Raw genomic sequence first — 6471 nt, forward strand, 5'->3', positions numbered from 1 at the left:
CTTGATGAGCTTCAAGAGGCAGTTACCGGAAATGGTTTTCACTTCACAGGTGTACCCTGTCAGGTTTAATAAGTGGGATTTCTTGCCTTATAAATGGGGTTGGGACCATCGGTTATGTTGTGCAGAAGTCTGGTGGATACACAGCTGATAGTCCTACTGAATGGACTGTTAGCTGCTTTTTTCTTGCCATAATACAAATTCTAAGTAAAGAAAAACGAGTGGTCATCATTTCTTTAAGAAATGAAGGTCAGTCAGTCCGAAAAATTGGGAAAACTTTGAAAGTGTCCCCAAGTGCAGTGGCAAAAACCATCAAACGCTACAAAGAAACTGGCTCACATGAGGACCGCTCCAGGAAAGGAAGACCAAGGGTCACCTCTGCTGCGGAGGATAAGTTTATCCGAGTCACCAGCCTCAGAAATCGCAGGTTAACAGCAGCTCAGATTAGAGACCAGGTCAATGCCACACAGAGTTCTAGCAGCAGACACATCTCTAGAACAACTGTTAAGAAGAGACTTTGTGCGGCAGGCCTTCATGGTCATATAGCTGCTAGGAAACCACTGCTAAGGACCGGCAACAAGCAGAAGAGACTTGTTTGGGCTAAAAAACACAAGTAATGGAGCTTAGAGCAGTGAAAATCTGTGCTTTGGTCTGATGAGTCCAAATTTGAGATCTTTGGATCCAACCACCGTGTCTTTGTAGAAAAGTTGAACGGATGGACTCTACATGGCTGGTTCCCACCGTGAAGCATGGAGGAGGAGGTGTGATGGTGTGGGGAGTCTTTGCTGGTGACACTGTTGGGGATTTATTCAAAATTGAAGGCATACTGAACCAGCATGGCTACCACAGCATCTTGCAGCGGCATGCTATTCCATCCAGTTTGCGTTTAGTTGGACCATCATTTATTTTTCAACAGGACAATGACCCCAAACACACCTCCAGGCTGTTTAAGGGCTATGTGACTAAGAAGGAGAGTGATGGGGGGCTACGCCAGATGACCTGGCCTCCACAGTCGCCAGACCTGAACCCAATCGAGATGGTTTGGGGTGAGCTGGACCGCAGAGTGAAGGCAAAAGGGCCAACAAGTGCTAAGCATCTCTGGGAACTCCTTCAAGACTGTTGGAAGACCATTTCCGGTGACTACCTCTTGAAGCTCATCAAGAGAATGCCAAGAGTGTGCAAAGCAGTAATCAAAGCAAAAGGCGGCTACTGTGAAGAACCTAGAATATGAGACAGATTTTCAGTTGTTTCACACTTTCTTGTTAAGTATTTCATTCCACATGTGATAATTCATAGTTTTGATGCCTCAATGTGAATCTACAATTTTTCTGTCATGAAAATAAAGAAAACTCTTTGAATGAGGTGTGTCCAAACTTCTGGTCTTAAATATATATATATATATATATGTATATATATATATATATATATATATATATATATATATATATATATATATATATATAAAGAATATCATCAAAAGGTTAATTTATTTCAGTAATTCAGTACAAAAATGGAAACATATTTTAGCCATTATACACAGAGGGATCTATTCCTATATATTATATAGAGTCCTTACACAGAGGGGTTTATTTCTGTTAATGTTGGTGATTATGCTTACAGCCAGTGAAGACCCAGAATTAGAATATTTTGTAAGACCAACTGAAAAATTATTTTACACTCAAATGTTGGCGCCTACTGAAAAGTCTCTACAGTAAATGCCTCAATACTTGGTCGGGGCTCCTTTTGCATGAATTACTGCATTAATGTGGCATGGCATGGAGGCGATCAGCCTGTGGCACTTCTGGGGTGTTATCGAAGCCCAGGTTGCTTTGATAGCAGCCTTGAGCTCGTCTGCATTGTTGGGTCTGGTGTGTCTCACAGATTCTCCATGGGTTTAGGTCACATGAGTTTGCTGGTCAATCAAGCACAGTGATACTGTGGTTAGTAAACTAGGTATTGGTATTTTGTCAGTGTGGACAGGTGAAAAAGTCCTGCTGGAAAATTAAATTTCCATCTCCAAAACGTTTGTCGGCAGAGGGAAGCATGAAGTGCTGTAAAATTTCCCGATAGACGGCTGCGCTGACTTTGGTCTTGATAAAACCCAGTGGAGCTACACCAGCAGATGACATGGCTCCCCACACCATCACTGATTGTGGAAACTTCACAGTAGACCTCAAGTAGCTTGGATTGTGGCTAGTGTTGAGCGAGTAGCTAGCTATTTGTACTTGCTATTCTTTTAGCGAGTACTGTCCGCTACTCGCATATTCATTACGAGTAGCGGGCACAAGTAAGTCAATGAGAAATACTCGCTAAGTAGCGAGTCACCCGAAAACCGTACTTTCTTCGGCGCTCCATTGGGAGACCCAGACGATTGGGTGTATAGCACTGCCTCCGGAGGCCACACAAAGCATTACACTTAAAAGTGTAAGGCCCCTCCCCTTCTGGCTATACACCCCCAGTGGGATCACTGGCAGCTCAGTTTTCAAGCTTTGTGCGAAGGAGGCTCACATCCACGCATAGCTCCACTGTTTAGTCAGCAGTAGCTGCTGACTATTTCGGATGGAAGAAAAGAGGGCCCATATAGGGCCCCCAGCATGCTCCCTTCTCACCCCATTTCCATTGGAGGTGTTTGTTAAGGTTGAGGTACCCATTGCGGGTACGGAGGCTGGAGCCCACATGCTGTTTTCCTTCCCCATCCCCCTGAGGGGCTCTGAGGAAGTGGGATCTTACCGGCCTCCAAGCCCTGAGGCCGGGCTCCATCCACAGACCCATAGAACCTGCTGGATATGGAGCTGGGTACCATTCAGGGACAAGGCCCTGCAACATTCAGGTACTCTGTGTCCCCGTTTGGACGGCCGTGCACATTCCAGACTTGCTGGGTGTGCTAGTGCGCCGGGGACTGTAGCGCTGCGCGCTGGGGTTACAGTCACTCTGAGTGACTTTATGTATGGGGGACTGCCGCGCCGGCCGCCCCTGGAGCGGCGGCGCGGCTGAGACTTGTAGTGCGCCGGGGACTTAGCGACGACCGTGCTTTTACGACGGCGTCGCTTATAAATTTAGTCCCCGGCTTTTGCGGCCTAGCTCCGCTTCGTTCCCGCCCCCTCCCTGTCAATCAGGGAAGGGGAGAGACGCTGTACGATTAGTCAGCGCCGAGGGCTGGAGTCTTATTTACATGCTCCAGCCCTCTCACTGAGCACAGTGGGGCGCAGGTTTCCCGCTCTTTGTCTGCACACGCCCAGGGCCCGCCCCCCTCCATAGGACGCCGGCAGCCATTCCTACATGCAGTCTGGCTGGAGAACGGACACAGGCTCTGGGAGACCCAGACAGGGGATTTCTGGCGACCACACACCCGCGTTAAGCGGGCGGTAAGCAGCACATTAGTGATGGCCCCACTAGTGCCAGTGTGTTATATTGGTGTACTTTTTTCTCTGTACCATATATATATATATATATATATATTGCACTGTAAGGTCGCTTCTTGGCTGTATACCCTATCTTGCTCTAAGGAGACGACAACATGTCATCCGCAAAACGCAAGGGTGCCAAGACACAGGCTGTATACGCTGCTTGTGCTGCTTGTGGGGCTGATCTACCGGCAGGTTCCAAAGACCCCCATTGTGTGCAATGTTCAGTCCCTGTGCCACTTCGTCAGCCGGAGTCTGTGGAGGTAGTGACCCAGGCAGAGTCACCGGTGAACCCTGTCCCGGTGACGGGGACAGAGTTCGCAGTTTTCTTTGTCGCTCCATTGGGAGACCCAGACAATTGGGTGTATAGCTATTGCCTCTGGAGGCCACACAAAGTATTACACTTAAAAGTGTAAGGCCCCTCCCCTTCTGGCTATACACCCCCAGTGGGATCACTGGCTCACCAGTTTTGTGCTTTGTGCGAAGGAGGCAACACATCCACGCATAGCTCCACTTTTTAGTCAGCAGCAGCTGCTGACTATGTCGGATGGAAGAAAAGAGGACACATATAGTGTCCCCAGCATGCTCCCTTCTCACCCCACTGTATGTCGGAGGTGTTTGTAAGGTTGAGGTACCCATTGCGGGTACGGCGGCAGGAGCCCACATGCTGATTCCTTCCCCATCCCTTTTTACAGGGCTCTGGGTGAAGTGGGATTTACCGGTCTCCAGGCACTGAGACCGTGCTCCATCTACAGCCCCTGGAGAAGATGCTGGATGGAGCGGAGTACATCAGGGACATGGCCCTGCTTCCTCAAGGTACTCTGTGTCCCCGTGCATTTGGCGCTCACACCGCAGCATGCTGGGTGTTGTAGTGCGCCGGGGGACATCAGCGCTGCGGCGCCTGTGCCATAGCCTCATTCAGCTTAGCTGAAGCAGGCACACTTATGGGACTCGGCCGCGCCGGCCGCTGGGACTGCGGCACGGCTGGCACTTGTAGTGCGCCGGGGACTTCAGCGCGGCCTGCGCTTTTACGGCGGCCGCGCTGATAACTACAGTCCCCGGCTTTTGCGGCCTGCTTCCGTTCGTTCCCGCCCCCAGACCTGCCAGTCAGGAGAGGGGCGGGACGCTGCCCACGTCTAGGACTCGGGCGCGCCGGCCGCTGGAACAGCGGCGCGGCTGGCACTTGTAGTGCGCCGGGGACTTCAGCGCGGCCCGCGCTTTTACGGCGGCCGCGCTGATAACTCGAGTCCCCGGCTTTTGCGGCCTGCTTTAGTTCGTTCCCGCCCCCAGACCTGCCAGTCAGGAGAGGGGCGGGACGCTGGCCACTTCTAGGGCGGTCGCGCCGGCCGCTGGGACTGCGGCGCGGCTGGCACTTGTGGTGCGCCGGGGACTTCAGCGCGGCCCGCGCTTTTACGGCGGCCGCGCTGTTAACTCGAGTCCCCGGCTTCTGGGCCTAGTCTCCCTTCGTTACCGCCCACAGCCCTGACAGTCAGGGTAGGGGCGTGACGCTGCAAGAGCAGAGCTGAGAGCTGGAGTATGTTTTGCATACTCCACCCCTCTCACTGTGTGCAATTCCCGCACTTTCTCAGGCACGCCCACGGCTTCCTTCTCTACAAGGACACCGGCAGCCATTAGTGTCAGTTTCTGTACGATACAGAGACAAGTGTGGAAGACCCTGGCATTCTGATAGTCACACAATCGCTGTAACAGGCGTTAAGCAGCACCTGTGGTGCTAACCCCGCTAGTGCAGAAGTGCACTTATAGATATGCTTGTACTATATACATTGCACTGTTTGGTCGCACGTTGTATATACCCTCCTGGATTATGCGGAGGAGTTATCAGCATATTCTCTGTGTAAAACAAAGGTGCAGAACCACATGTTTTTCTATACAGCTGGTACAGCATGTACGGCTATACGGCCGGCAGGTACATAGACTCCCATTGTATGCACTAATGGCCAGGGGATGAGGACGGTGTCTGCAGTATTTACTGACAGTTTTTCTGAGACTATGGCTATGATACTAGAAGCCTAGCAGTCCGGACATGTCTCTCACAATATGGGCACTGTTGAATCATTGATCCATGGCCCCCCTCAGTGTGAATAACTAACAGCTCCGGGAATGTCACACGCATCCCAGAGTCACGGCTCTGCACGGACGTCAGTCCCAGACAGCCTAAGTGGGCTCGCTATGAGCGGCCTCGGTTTCATCAGGGTCCTAACAGAAGGACTCGCTATGTAATGAGGCGGGAAGTAGCGGCTCAGGATTCTGATCCTGAGACCGCTCTCAATCTGGATACACCTGATTGTGACGCCATAGTAAATAATCTTATAGCGTCCATCTATAGAATGTGGGTTATTTCTCACAACTCCTCCAGTGGAGGAGTCAGCTTCACGTATTTTTCTGGACCACTCTGCCTTCAGAGAGGCAGTCCAGGAACACCACGCTTATCCAGATATGCGCTTCTCCAAACGGCTTAGGATACACGCTATCCCTGTCCCCTGACTTGGTCAAGGACTGGACCCAATGTCCAGAGCGGCATCCTCCAATCTCCAGGCTTGTAGCTAGATCCATAGTTGCAGTGGGAGATGGAACTGCAAACTCAAAGATGCCACTGACAGACAGATGGATCTCTGGTCGAAAGCCATCTATGAGGCTGTCGGCGCACCGTTGGCTCCGGCATTCTCTCCCTTGGGGCACTCCAAGCTATTTCAGCTTGTCTTACACAGATTGACACGGTTACACGTACATCTGTGCCGCAGGTGGCATCCTTAACCTCTCAAATGTCTGCATTTGTTTCTTACGCGATTCAGGTTGTCCTGGACTCTGCGAACCGTGCGGCGGTAGCCTCCGCTACTCCGTGTTTTTAAGCAGAGCCTGGTCTGCTCGTTAAGTGAATGGAAGGCAGATTCTGCTTCCAAAAAAGGTTGCCTAACCAGTTGCCTTTTTTCTGCTGACCGACTGTTTGGTGAGCGTTGGATGTAACCATCAAACAGTCCAGGGGTAAGGATTCATCCTTTCCTCAGCCCGGACACAACAAACCCCAACAGAGCAAGAGGCAGTCGGGGTT

The sequence above is a fragment of the Anomaloglossus baeobatrachus genome, chromosome 1, assembly GCF_048569485.1.
Source record: "Anomaloglossus baeobatrachus isolate aAnoBae1 chromosome 1, aAnoBae1.hap1, whole genome shotgun sequence".
Classification (NCBI taxonomy): Eukaryota; Metazoa; Chordata; class Amphibia; order Anura; family Aromobatidae; genus Anomaloglossus; species Anomaloglossus baeobatrachus.